The sequence below is a fragment of the Crocodylus porosus genome, unplaced genomic scaffold (genome assembly GCF_001723895.1).
Source record: "Crocodylus porosus isolate Cpor-Errol unplaced genomic scaffold, CroPor_comp1, whole genome shotgun sequence".
Taxonomy (NCBI): domain Eukaryota; kingdom Metazoa; phylum Chordata; order Crocodylia; family Crocodylidae; genus Crocodylus; species Crocodylus porosus.
The window spans coordinates 6859608-6874546 of record NW_017728951.1 but is presented as its reverse complement, the minus strand read 5'-3'; positions in this window follow the sequence as shown (position 1 = coordinate 6874546).

The following is a 14939-nucleotide window of genomic DNA, read 5'->3' as shown; positions in this document are numbered from 1 at the left end:
TGTTCTGTCTGTGTTCAGGTTAGAGAGGTAACAGTTACTCCCTGGCACAAGGTGCTTGCCCCACCTTCTCCAAACTCACCCCTTTCTCAGTTATGTTTCTTTTTGCTTGGATCTTAAAATGCATACTATAGCTCAAGGTACCTAGCATACTAGTAAAGCTTCTAGTTCTTTTTTAATTGGAGAAAAATGTGTGTTGTGTTGTCTTAAGAGTTACGAGATGATGCGCTACACCACCTGCATCCCCTTTTTCAGAATCCTACATCTGCCCATGTGCAGCACATATAGTGACCAGTCCTGTACTCTGCGTTGAAAATCATCCGGGTCTGACCTAGGACCCACACCACATTCTGACATGCCCACCCTTCTGCAGCCATGACCCCATGATCTCCATAGAGCTGCTTCCAGCATTCTGTGCCTTCAGGACTAATTTATTTCCAATTGCACACTTAATTATAAGAAAGGAACATTTATGACTTAAGTAACACATTTTTAAAATTAGACCACTTTCATTGGAAACAAGCAGCTCAGCACCTATTTTCCGCTTACTGGATAACCCTTAATACTAATGTGCAGAAAGAATCCTTTTCCTGTCTGAATTGCTACAAGCCTTGCACAGTAAGACAGAAACAATCAAAGCTAAAAAGGTATTGCCTGGCAGTCTCTTAAAATTGTTAGCTTCCTTTTTTTCTTAGAAAAGCTTGAAAATAAAGTGTCTATCCATGCCATTCTTTTTTCCTTTTATGTTTTTCAAACTTTCTTTTATTTTTCTCCTTTTTATAAATGAAAATGTGTCTTGTTTTATTTTGTACCATATTTTAATATCATATTATAATATTTGAATATCCTACTTAATATTTAATATGATGAATGTGGAGAAAGATGTTTATTATTATTAATATCATAGGAACCTCAATTTACCTGTTTGATATTCACCTGTTTTACTTCAGAGCATTAACTCAAAGGAGGATGTTAGGGGGAAACAAACACGAAATGACACCATGACAAAGAGAATACCAAGATTCCCTTAAGAAACAATAGTAGACTGATTAACTAGAAAAGGCTTGCTTTACACCAACAAGATAGGTTAATTTTGCCCAGACTCAAGCATAGGGCCAAAGGGGAACTAACCCATTTAAGACGCTTTGACCAAAAGGAGAGGACAAGAATGGAAAACAGCTAATTGACGGAAGAAGAGGCTAAAAGGGAAATGAAAAAGAACCTGTTTCTCCTGGACCAGAGATAATTAGGCTAACTGGAAAATACCAAAAGATGCAAGGAAAGATAATGATTAGGTGAGCCAGAGGCATATATACTATTGTCATTTTAACCCTCCTCTCTGTCTGGTATGTGGTTTTGGGCAAATAAATAATACTTGTGTTTTGAAGAAGCTGTTTTTGAGTCACTTTAATAAATGGCTGCTTACAGGATCCTAGAGGGAAATTTTGTACAAGTGCCAAATACAGTTAGACCTGTCATGGCAACACAGTTAGAAATAGGGGAGCTGCCACCCTGGTCTGTAATCTGAGAGTAGGAGAACTGCAGGGTTCCACCCACAGGCCATGTCTATAGGACACCCCTGCCGAGCCTGGGACTGCTGCTGGGAAACAAGCCTTACCCATTGCTCCTACTCTTTGCACGCTCAAGCTAAGTGATTAGGCAGTGAAGATGGCTTTAAGGGGTCCTGAGCATGTGCACCAAGGCACTGCCATAAGGCTTTTTGTCTTAGGAAAGACATGAAAGGAGAAAAAAATGTCATCAGAAGGGTGCATTCCAGAATGTCTGTCTCAGATATCACCAGCCCTGTAAACAGGACAGTAGGGGTAAGCATGTTAATCCTTTCAGGGAGAATTGCAGGTCTGTCACTTGGAAATTGTGCCCAGGGAGAACTCACAGGTGCAACTCACTGCCAAGCTCTGATAATCAAATAGCGGTAGCATAACTACAGGGGTGTGCAAGAGGGGCACTCACCCTGGACGCCAACTTAGAGGGGTTCCAATATCGCCCCCCGCCCTTGACAGTCTGTGCCCTGGCAGCATGCCCATGCTAGAAACACCAAAACAGTTGAGAGCAACAGCAGGGGTAGGCAGAGGAGGTCCCGGCCCCTGCTCTCAGAACCACATATTCTCAGGCTCTATCTCTACTACTTTCAGAATCTGCAGGCTCTATTCTCTGGCCCCTGCTCCTGGAAGTGGCACACTCTACCCCCTCTCTCCCCACCAGTGTATTCTCGCAGAACGAGTGTACCCTATCCCCACCCCATCTTGGATCCCATATGCTCTCCCTTCCTTCCCTGCAGGGTTTGCCCTGGGTGCCAACTTTATTTGCTACACCACTGTCAAACAGTCTCTAAATATTTATCAGGTAGTTGTTGTTGCAGGCCTAGGTGACTGCTCTAGATCAGGGGGGATCCAACTTCTAAGCCCCTGGAAACCACACTCCATGTGGGCTGTTCCAGGCATGCCACACACTCTTTCCTCCGCCCCACTGTGCTATGTAGGAACAAGTGCTATTCCCCTCCCCTGTACTGCAATGCATGCCCATAAGGGTGCTCCCTCCACTGCTGTCTTGTGTACCACCCATCCTGAATGGCCCCAATACGCCCTGCTGCAATGTGCACCCACATGGTTCGCTCCCATACGCAGCCCTAGTTTCCGCCTCCGCAGCATGGCCTCTACTTCCCCTTGTTTCTCCATATGAGCAGAGGCTGTGTGAGAGCCCAGGCATCACAGATTACCCCTCATGGGCTGTTGGCTGCCCGCAGGCTACCAGCTGGACAGCCTTGACCTAGATCAGTAAATGGTTTAAGCTGATGGTCTAGTGTATTATTACAGAGGTTTCCTGCACCACTTCTGACCTTTCAAATTTGTTGTGCTGGTTATGTGTTAAGTGGATGTAAATATTAGAAGAAAAATGAATATGGGGCATTTTAATTTTTCTTTTTAAAATAGCATTTGTGTGTACCTGGAGGACAGAAACTTTTGTTCTTGCAAAACCATTTCCATCATTCTAGTGAAGGTATTTCAAGTGCCTTGTCTGTTGAAACTGTTTTAAACAAGCGATACTACAAGATAGGGTTGCTCATTGATTGTCATTTCATGTTACATATAAAAAGAGGATTGTACCATAGAAAACATTTTCTACTAAATTAAGAGCTCTTGAAGTTTAACTCTACTTTGCTAGAGAAACTCTGCTTTATATTGGGAAAGTCATTTAGACAACAGTTTTTGATTTTGGTGTCTGAATTCGGGCTCTCCAATTTTTGACACTGTACCTCTTTTGTAAAGTTAGGCTTAGTGTTTATTTGTGTTTTAGGTGTAAATAGAATAATGATACTTTTCTCTCTCACAAGAGAAGCATCTATACAAGATGCATTAATGAGCATTAGCCTAATTTAATGAGCATTAAGGGCACGTGTCTGCACATGTGCACCCTTAATGATAATTAAAATAGTGAATTTAGGCTAATTGCACCTAAATTTGATACCTACAAATGCAAGTGCAGGTATCAAATTTAGGCACAATTAATTAAAGCACATTAACACATGTGTAGATGTGATGCAGCATTTAGTGGCAGGTCTGCCCAGCCACTAGGGGGCCAGCTTGAACCCAACCCTAGGGCTCCTGGCTGACTGCCTTTCCTCCCCTATGTTTGGGCTGCTGTCTGGCTGCCCCTAGCTGGAGGCTATAAAAGTGAGCAGCTATTTTGTGCCTTGGGGCCACTGGCAACACATAGGGGGTACATGGACATCCTTTGAGATCAGCCGTGCACCCCCCAGAAACCCAGCCATGAAAGCAGAAGGGCCAGCACTTCTGGTTTTGCCGCTGGCTCAGCAATTGGTCGCTAGGTCGCTGCTGGCTTGACAATTGGCAGACTCGGGAGGCATCATTTACTCATGCCTGGGGCACATGCCACAGGAGCCTGGACAAAACTGCTGTGCAGAAGCCCAGCAGACCCCATGTGTCCCCCTGGACAGGCCACAGGCTTCCTCTACCTGCCCTATCCCCTTCCAGAGCTGCTGCTTGACCACAGGTGAGTGTTGCAAAGGGCTGCAGTTTGCTGTACCCCTTGCCTAGCCCTGAGATCCCCCAGGGCTGTTGCCCATTTCTGTCAGCAGGGCCAGCACCTGCTTCATTCTGCTGCTTGCCCCAAGCTGTTTCCTGTGCTTGCAGGTCCTGTGGTGAAGGGCCTCTGATGCATGGCTCCCAGTCCATGGCTGTGCTCCTGCACTGGGCACTGTTGGCAGCTGTCCAGGGTCAGATATGCAGGGACAGCTGCACAGAAGCCCAGACAGCTGGCACAGGACAGCCATGTCTTTGTCCTCCTTCCTATCAAATCCCAGAACCACCTCCATGAGCACACCTTTGCCAACTGCCAGGGCCCCCAACTGGACCGAGGAGGAAGTGTGTGATCTCATGGCACTCTGGGGCCATGCCAACATGCAGAGGCAGTTCACATGGGGTGGGCAGTCAAATGCCCACATTATGAGGCCCTGTCATGAAGGATGCAGGAGTGAGGGCACTCTTGGTCAGCACAGCATTGCCATATAAAGGTCAAGGTCTTGTAGGCACAGTGAAAAGCCATGACCAACTTCAGTTATTGGTCTAGTCATGCCCAAAGGTCCATGCCCTTTGTATAGCAGGTGAGCCACATTTTGGTGCCTCAGGAGCCAGGCCACACCCTGCAAGTGCCACCAGCAGGGGTGGCCGGGCTGAGCCCCCACCCTGTCCTGATACCTCTGGTGACATGTCAAAGGGACCCTGAGCCTTCAGAGTCCCATCCTGTCCTCCTCCCTGCCTGCTGCATCCCCAGGCAGTTTGGGGAGCCCTGGCCAGCGGCTGCCTCACCCTTGGTGCAGCCCCAAGCACCAATATGAAGAGTAACTGGCCACACCACCGCAGGGCACCAGCAGTGCCAACTCCTCCCTGGGGGGTGGTGCACCCTCCAGTCAGATGCCATCGCTGATGTGAAGGCCCAGGCCGAGCTGCCAGCCTCACCAGCCCCAGACACATGGTAAGTCCCACATTGGGGAGGGCCCTCCCAATTCCTGCCCCTGCCCCTGCACCTAGTCCCAGCCTCTGCCTCCACTCCCAGCCTGGCCTGCCTCTAGTCCCATGGCTCTGGGTTCCCACATCCCACAGCACACAGACAGATGGGAAACAGTACAGAATTCTATTGAGCAACTTGTGTTCCCATAGCTGGGTGGGCACCAGGCTTTCACATGCCAGGGAAGGCATCAATGCCAGTGGTGATGTCCTCGTTGGCAGTGGGGGGCAGGGACATGTAGAGCTGCCACAGGTAGCCCTCCATGCAGTGGCCAGGCTTGCCTCCTATGCCATCATAGCTCAGGTCCCAAACCAGGAGTGCAGGTGTTTTTGGGACACCAGGAGGATCAGCCGCAGCAGGACATAGTGGGTCAGGCACCCCTCAACTTGCACAAATAGCTCATTACACACTGCCTGGGGTATGTACAGCAGGAGCATGCTCAAGGGAACAGTGGTGACACGGGGGTGGAGGACGGCACCCACCAATAATAGAAAACTTGCTTACAAATGGAAAACCATATACACAGGGAAAACTATTTACAATATTTTGGGTTTTCTAGCTCACAGTGGAGGGCTTGGATATTCCCTGGGGCTGGGCTCAGGCCAGCCCTGTAGTGGCAGGTCAGGCTGAGCACCAAAGTTAGTGCTGGGTTGTGTCTACACATGTGTTAATGCTCATTAACAAATCATGCCTAAATTCGATACCTGTATTTGAAGGTATCAATTTTAGGTGTGATTAGCCTAAGTTAATGAACATTAAGGGTGTACATGTTTAGATGTGCACCCATAATGTGCATTCACTTAGGTTAATGCGCATTAATGCACCTCATGTAGACACGCCCAAGTTCCTGCAAGTGTAAACACCTGCCAAAAATCGCTTCATGAGCATTAGCTGAATTCACATTAATTTTAAGTGCACTTATTTGCACATTTAGACCCAACCAAGAAAGAGTTAATGTTTATACAGAGCTTTGAAAATGAAAAGTGCTAAATAAGAGCTAAGCATTATTAACAGGAATAATAAAATGTTTTTATCCCAGGCTTTCTTGCTTCTAACTGGTCATTATCTAACTTGTAATGTGTAATGCCTTACTTCTCATAAATTGTATTCAAATGAATCTATTCTTCGCCTTTCCTTTAAGTGTTCTTTCTTTTTATTCTAAAACATGAACATGGCTTGTTTAGTTGTTCAAATTCTAGGCCATTTACAATTTATAAAGTATAACAACTAGTCTTTTCAGTACTTATAGGCTATTATTTTTACTTGCTTGATTCTTTTCAACATTTTATTGATATCATTCTTTTTGTTTCCTCCTGCTGTCTTTGCATTCCACTCAGAATATGTGAATGAGATTTACTATCTAATCTTGAATGTAAATGTCCAATTTAGTGAAAATATATACATAATCATTCAACAGGAATTAATTGCCCGTTAGAAGGAGAAAGTGTATAAACTATTATTCTGTTGGCTACTTTATATTATCGCAAAGAGAGTCAGCTTTGCTATTTGATGAATGACTGTTAATTTTTGTTACTTTTCTTGTCAACTACGTTATACTTGTAAGTTGTTTAGCTGCTTTGGGCTTGCCTGTAAATGCTCATAAGCATTTGCTCATGTGAGTGGTTTCACTTGATTTCAAGCAAAGGTTGAAGTCCAGTTGACATATGTAACTGTTGAACAACTGAGGTCCTTGTGATGTAGATTTTGGAATGTTTCACTCATATAATAATTAAAAATGTTGCTTAAAATATTAAGATTACTCACAGAATCTGGTGAAATGTAGGGCTACAAATTAAGTGGAAAAGCTTGAAATTGTTCCTTTAATTTTCTAGGTACCACAACTTCTATATTCCTACCCAATTAATTTTTTCCCCATGAATGTGGCATTAAGATAGATATACTATTTAAAATTAACTTAGTTCCATTCTTGGGTATGATGATCCATGATTAGATAAAATTTAACCTTATGATGATCCTTGCTGAGAAATTTAATGTCATTTAGGTGACTATTTATTTGCCACTATCCCATATACTTTATATAACACCAGAAATTTTTTAAAAATCTGGAATGTCATTTTATGCAGTGGTGAAAATCCACTTATGGCCGTGTCCAGATGAGCACAGATGTCTTTTTCCCCGGGGACAAGTAGCACATCTTATGCCACTGCTACTTGTCCCTGGGGAATGCCCATGCCACATGAGCTCTGGTGTGTAGCTGGTTACTCCCGGTGGGGTATGGGAAGCTGGGGCCAGCAACTGTGCTGGCCCTAGCAGCCTTACTTGGGCTCCAGCCAACCAAGCTCTGGTTTTGGGTGGTGTGAGCTGCTGTCATGTGCTCTACCCCACTTTTTTTTGGCATGGATTTTTTCACCCTGGGATCTCCTGCATGTGTGCTGTATGGCACCGCATATAGGTCTGCAGTGCCACATAGTGCACATAGGTGCTCATCTGGACATGGCCCATGTGTCTTAAAATGTTGATACTACTTGTGCAAAGTGCAGTGGATTAGGAGGTGTCTGGCCCTTTATAATATTTCACTTCAGTTTCTATTAGTATGTCTCACATTCTGGTATGACTAAGCTCTCCCACAAGTAGAAATAAAGACACTAGCACTGACTGTGTACCATTAAATAACACCAGTAGGATTCTCTAGAACAGTGGGAGCTAAGCTTTTTGGCAGGTGTGCCACAAATTAACCCTGCGCCCACCCCAAGTGCTACTCTCATCCTCTTCCTCTGCCCAATCTGCTGCTCTGCCTTCTGTTTCCTGCACTGTGCTCTCTCCTGATCTGTTGCTCTGCTTTTTGTTCCCTGCCCAGCCTGCCACTCCCTAATCTACCATGAGACACACACAGAGGCTACCTGTGTCACTTGTGGTACATGTGCTGTAAGTTGCCCACCTCTGCTCTATAAAATATTTTAAGCCAGAACACATGATCAAACATGAGGATTTAATCCTGGCTTCATCTCTGCTACTCACTAACTTCCAGGAGTAACCAGACCTCTAGGAGCCAGCTTGAAATTATTATGAATACAGACAATATACTGGAAGGGATACTACATTGTTTCTTCTCAGATGGCTTAGCTATGCTTGCACTGTGAAGTCAGCATCAGTGTTTTGTATTTTACCAGTTGTGAATAAGCCTCAGCTTAGTGTGACTTTCAGATTTTACTGTAGTCTTTTAACAGACTTAAGGGGATTACTTGGAGTGTTCATAAATTTTGTGGGGAGGACTTCCACCAGTCATCCCAGGAAAAGTAAGGCAGCATTTGTGGTCAGGGCTTCAACAGGATGGACACTGTGATGAACCCTTAACCACTGTTCAAATGTCGCCCATACCCCCTCTGATTCTGTCTCTTGCCTCAGCATTCCTTAACTGAGCAACCAAGTTTTAGTCAATCAAGTTTAAATAGGCCTACCCATACTGGAACCAGGGAAATGTATGGCCTGAGATACCTATTCAACTTTTCTTCTGCTTAGTTCTGGGTAGATGAGGTATGTATGTGGGGGCGGGGGTGGGGAATAGAAAATTTCCTTTGTAAATCCAGCAAGCTGGGTGCCAGGGCTCCCTCAGGAACACAGAGCTGACAGGTGACACTGCACTTAAATATCACACATTAAAGTTCATTTCCTTATTTATTTATTTATTATCCTTATTTATTATCTTCTTATTTACATCACTTCTCTAATAGTACACTAAAACATCCTCAGAAACAAAGAATATAGTTCCTGAAACTAAAATGTTTAAATTAGATGCAACTGGGTCACATTTTAAAGGGTAAAATACAGGAAGTCTAAATAGAGAAAATTATTTAATAATTGAATTCATTTATCTTGTCCCTGACATTAAAAAGAAATCATCCACTTTTGTGTATTGACAGAATCTTTCCATAATCAATAACTATAAAAACTCAGTGGGAGAAGCAAGTGAATATTAATTGGAATACAACAGAATGAAATGAGCTGTGCTCTACTCTTTGATCCAATTTGAAAGTTAATAAACACTATATCACTGTAACATACAAACTTCACAGAATCTACTCCACTCTTTTAAAATAATATTATATCATTCAGATGTTTTTTTCCAAAAACTCTCACCACATAGAAGAGTATACTGTTCTGTATGTAGCATGATGATCCCAATTACCATTATGCTGCTGAAGATCACTTATCTATATTCACTAGAGAGTAGGAAGAGCTTAAATTTCTTTAACCAAGCCTCCAATTTTCACCTGGGCAGTCCCATCTTACACGTATGTCTTAGGTCTCCTGCTCCTGATCTCTGGCACACACAGCTGAGACAAGAGTTCAGAGACAGCTGAGCATGCTGGAGCATGGAATGCCCTCTTTTGTGGGCAGGGAAATGCAATTGTCTACATTCATGTTTTCTTGATTCTTTCTGTTTAAGCAGTCTTCAGTCTGTTTACCTGGTAATTTATGATACCACTCACATGCTTAAAGGTAAGCATGTGCACAGGTCTTTACAAGGTGGGGGTTTAAATGCAAAATTAATGCTGTGCAACAAAATGTTCACATACATGATTATATCTTCAATTAGAGCAAAATGGCAATGTTTATAAAGTAACATGTAAAAAAAAGGAAAAGTGTGTTTTTATCAAACATGAACATTTATTACCACGTCTATGCCCAAATAGTATTTCAAAGGCAAAACTGGATTGTAAAGACAGAAAAATGATTTAGGCAATTACTGAGATTTCCAAATGGAAATCTTGAAGCAAAAACTCAAAGCAAATATGTGGACTGGAAGCAATAACATTTCCAAAAGGCTACCTTTGTGATAAACGAAAAAGAAAAATAGATAGCTAGGAACCTATTGTGATTCTATGGGCTTTTGACACCATCTCCAGTGAGGCATATCTCCAAGCAGATTTTCAGATTAGAGGTAGAGTACCAGTAATTTCACATTTACTCTTTCTAAAAGGGTCAAATACACAGACAATGCAATGATTAGAAAATATGTGACATTGAACTGAGGTAGAGCTAATAGTCATTTTGTGCAATTGTATGCAATAAAGGTAAAATATAACTTGACTGTATCTGTGCACGGATGTAGTGTTTCTTTCATTTATTCATTTATTTATTACAGAGATTTTACACCTGGACTAGCAGATCTATTTCCATTCATCTTCTTCAAAAGATATCGTAGGTTGTTCTGCCAGGTATTTCAAGTGTCATTAATGGTGAATACTACATATGGATCTATTGGACATAATATGTTCTAGAGACATGACCATTAACTTCATGGGATGCATTTATTAAGAGCTTGACAATCTAACCAAAGGGTATGATGATATGAAAATCTTGCACAGTAGAAAGGTATTTATTTAATCCCCTTTTATATAAATGATTTTCAAATTATATAAATTTTATATCACTGTTTATTTTTTATTTATATTTTTATAAATTTTGTATCAATTTTAGTTTAAAATTTATTTTAGGTTTATTTCTGAAGTTAATGTTCCTGTATGTGACATGCTGACTAACAGTGGAATGTAGCCATATGCACAGTCGGGAGAAAATCATATGTAAAATCGGTCAATTGCAACATTTAGTTGTTAGATGAAAAGTACTGTTTTATTCCCAATACCTAATCTTATTTGACTTCTGGACCAAAAAAGAAAAAGGAGGGGGAAAATCTTTTATTTGTTCTCTTATTATTAGTCTCATAATTTTATTCCATAACAGACTTTCCCTTTGCTGTTGAAAGAACTACAGAAACATTTGTGCACTGAAAAAACCCACAGGAATCATGTTTGCTAGCTATCATAAATTCAATAGGATTTTCCCTATTTTTTTCATTAAAGTTAAATTTTCTCAAGTGCTGAAAGGAATTTAAGCCTCATGAAAAGATGTGGGGCTATGTGTGGAAGCAAGATTTTCCTGTTGTGGGCCTGCTGTAAGATTTGGGCCATAACTGGCACATGTTTTTTATTAAACCAGTCTTTAAAAAGTTCAATGCTATGCTTCTAGAACAGAGGCTGGCAACCTTTAACAAGCCATGGGCTGGAATAACCAGGCTGTGGTTTGATGTGGCTGTGGGCAGCAGTGGGAGCTTCGTCTGTACCCACTATGGGGTCAGGTAGCTAGGAGCTGCGCCCATGCTGCAACTACTTCATCAGCCCCTTTTCCCTGGTTGGCGGACAGGTGCCATTTCAGCCAGTGAGGAGCTGCACCAGATCTAGGTAGCAAGGAGCTGTGCCTGCACTGCTATCACTTTCCCCAGCATCCTGCTGCCCAGTTGCAATGCAGGCAGTTTCCAGCCAGTGAGGAACTGTGCCACTGTGCTGCCGGTCCTGTTTCAGGCAGCTGGAAGCTGTGTCCTCACTGTCACTTCTCCCTTTCCCCCCACAGCTGCAGCATAGCTCCCCACTGGCTAAAAGCAATGCTTTCACTGCAGCCAAGAAACAGAAGACTGGGGAAAGTGGCAGTGGTGTAGGCATAATTTCCAGCTGCCTAAGCTTAGCTCAGCACCTAGCCCTCCAGCCCTGCAGGCTGGATCCAGTGGCTCTGAGGGCTGAATCTGGCCTGGGGGCCTTATGGTGATGACCCTTGCTCTATAATTAAGAAATGGATTGTCTTGGCTGTCTCATCAGACCAAGGGCCAAATTTTGGTCTCAGTGAAGTCAGAATTTTACCATTTGATCTAGTTCAGGGATGCTCAGCCTCTGGCCAGAGACAGCGCATCTGGCTTGTGGGACTCCCCATGAGTTGGGAAATTTGGCAGCAAGGGAGCAGTGGCCACCCTCTCCCACTGCCAAATTCCCATGTCCTCTCCACCAGCACAACCAGATTGGGGCCAGGCCATGCCCCCTTTCCTCCCGTGGGTTTCGATTGGGGCTAGGCCACACTCCCTTCTCAACCCTGTGGGATGGGCTTTCCCCAGGCCCCCTCTGCATGGCTGGATGGGGAATTGCTGTGTTTGATCTAGGAGCTGGATCAGGGTCACCAGCCACATCTGGCCTGTGGATGGCCTAGGCACTGCCCATTTGGCTTACCAAGGAAAAAGGTTGAGCACCATCGATCTAGTTCATTGTGTAGGTAGAAGCTATGTGCATGCCTTTTCAGTTATTCTATTGCACTTGAATGCTGGCTTTTGTCTTTAATAGACGGTGTGTGTGTATGTCTGTTTGCAGGCAGAATTTAGTCCCTTAGTCATCACCAGAATAAAGGCTGCTAATAGTCCTTTCCTCATGTAGGTGAACATTTATCTATAGCCTCAATTCCAATTTTGAATTTTAGCTTGGTACTCTAGAAGTAGAGGGATTGTATATACATTGAAGCTGAACAATGGTATCTTCAAGCCCCAGTTAATGTAAGTTTAACTAAACTTCTAAGGGCCCTGCTCTGTATTCTACTTTTCTGGCTTATGACTGCAAACTACCAATGAGTTCAATAGAGTAATTCCTGTTTAGCACATTGTAAGAGGAGAATTGGGTCCCTCGGATTTATACTATGAATGCTTGAAAAGATTAGCATAGTAATACTCTTAAAGAATCTTAAGCTACCAATTGCTGCTTCAACCATCATGCTGCCAGCATAAGCTGCTCCAACCCCGTTTGCAGCTTCTCATCACAAATACAGTAGTGCCAGAAGAATAAGCTACAGATTTTTATGGGATTGCAAAATATTTATCCAGAGAAATGAGTACTGTTGCTGTATGGCATTATATTTTTATTGTTTCTTTCATTTGCATAGAAAAGGAAAGGTGATAGTAAAAACAAGAAGCGACAATGCCTATTGTATCAGTATTTCAGTTTGATGTGATTTATCTTACAAAAAATAAACCCTTTAAATCCAGGTTCCTACATAAGTGGTAACCCACTTATCACTTGTATGTTATGGCAGGATAGAGATGATGAGCCACGAGGCTGATTTTGAAAAGCTTTTGATCTCCTGATCTCCCCACCCCAGGGCATAATGCATAAAGGTACAGTGGTTTGATACGTTATAATGCCCTTTGAATTCTAGCCAGCTGAGCTCAGTGACAAGAGCAGTGAGATCCAGGCTTTAAGTTGAGTCCTAGGCAGATAATATGTGGGGGGGATATATATAATGCTGCAGTTCACGCCTGAGACAGGACAAAGCATGAAGAAACTGGGAAACAGGTAGGAATGGATCAGAGATTGATATATATATAGCATAGAACCTTGTTTGCGGCAGTTAGCCATAACATTTTAGGAGCTGAACCTGCACAGAAGTCTATAAACCAACTGTGATATGGTATGGGAATGGAGAGAGAACAAGTTCCTGACTCCTGCATGGGATTAATATTCATCCCAAAACATCAGGTTTAATTATTATCGTATTACCAGTAGTGATGCTAACAGCCTGTGAGATCTTTCATACCTATTTTCTCTCTCTCCTCTGTATATTTCTTTCAAAGTTTAACATTGTACTTAATTTCTAACTACTTTTGCAGTAGTATCTTTTCAATTAAGCAAAGCACTAAAAAAACCCTTGTGTTTGTCTTCAAGAGATATGGTTCTCCAAGGGCACTGGGACTGAAAGCAGTGGAGTTAGGAAGGTAGATTACGTTTATTTGTCCCCTCATAACCAAAATATGCCATGTAGTAGATTACCCGTCAGTGCATTTTGGATTAGGGGAGTCTCCAGCCCTCTCGGTTTGGGAAGGCTGGCTTACACTCTTTATAGTCAAGGAAAGAGTTGTCCAAGAAAATAAGCCTAAAAGAAGTCTCTCAAAAATGGAAGTATCCAGACATAGGCAGCCTGCCAGGGAAATAATTCTCAAAGGTTAACCAGAACCTTGTTGCCACCCCTTGATTTTGTACGGAAAGCAGAGAGAGGTACTTTAAGGACAGAAGAAATGGGACCATGATTTTTTAGGAGGAAAAGGAAGGTTGGATTTTGGAGGGAAGAAGGAATGGGTTTGGTTGCTTTAAAAAGAAATCAAGGGTCAAAATGGCTAATAATATATATACTTGTATAATAACACAAAAGTGGGTCTATGATCACTGCCCTAAATGACACCAAAAGACTGAGAAACCTGGTTTCTTTAAGGATGGGACAGATAAGGCAAGTTTTGATTTGGTAGGGAGGAGAAATATAGCAGGCTGTTTGTTGGGAGCTGGGTTGTTCGATTTGGAGGAGAAACAGGCCAAAAAAGTCTAAAGCCAAGTGAGTTTCATGGAAAAGCCAAGTTGTTTTTTCTTAGAGACACCAGAAGTGAAGCAGACTGCATTTTTGAGGGGGAAAGAATGTCAGTTTATTGAGTGCAAATTTGTTTGCATACACATTCTTAAGGACTGTGGGGTGCCCACCCAAAAGGGGCAGTTTTGTGTGAATAGTGGCAAAAGAAATGGATTGGTTGGAGCAAGTGAAGTAGCAGGAGCCAGCAGCTGGCTTTTGCAAGGGGACATTGGGGTATATTGGGCTTTTATGCACATTGCTGTGGCGCATGCAGTTGTGTAAGTGGTGAAATGCGTGTCAGTCGTGAGAAAATGGCAGCAGTGCGTTTTTGAACTAAAACACATTGGAGGTGCTTTAGTTCAAAAGTGCATTGCCACCATTTTCTGCATGCTGATGCGCATTTCAGCATTTATACGACTAGACATGAAGCAGCGCATTGTGCGTCAGCTCATGTGCGGAGCAGACTTGGTTAATCAAGTCTGCTCCGACACGTTGGATCTCTTGTGTGTCGTGGGATGAAATGGTATGTGTATAAATGCCCACTGTATTTTGGAACAGGGACAGACTAGTTAGTTAGGGGTTAGGCAGGGCAACAACTAGAGAAACAGGTTGGTTGGGGAAAATGGGATTTGCTGGGACAGACTGACATTAGGAAAAAGCTAACAACTGGATCTCTTTGTTTCATAGTAGCTAGAGTCGGAAGGGACCTAGGTAGATCATCTAGTCCG